Here is a 317-nt window from a genome sequence, read left to right on the forward strand (position 1 = left end):
TATAAAACTCATGTCAAAGAAGAATCTTGAGATTCAGGGAGAGTTTTGAACCGGTGAGCAACTTCTTCTCTACATCCTATTCAAAACTCAGAATAGTAACTGTCCTAGAAGTCGAACAATAGAGGAATGTTTACATTAATGTGCAGGTATAAGGATAGAAAACTAAAAAGGAATTGGCCCCTCTCCCCACAACTTCCAGCAAGCTCAGAACCCATTTGAAAACTAATCAATAATCTCTCCACTGCTCCACATGTTGGTAAGTTTACGCCCTACCTGGTCCTGATTTACCTTCCTTTTTTTTTTTTTTTTTTTTTTAC

The sequence above is a fragment of the Crocuta crocuta genome, unplaced genomic scaffold (genome assembly GCF_008692635.1).
Source record: "Crocuta crocuta isolate KB4526 unplaced genomic scaffold, BGI_CrCroc_1.0 scaffold445, whole genome shotgun sequence".
NCBI lineage: Eukaryota > Metazoa > Chordata > Mammalia > Carnivora > Hyaenidae > Crocuta > Crocuta crocuta.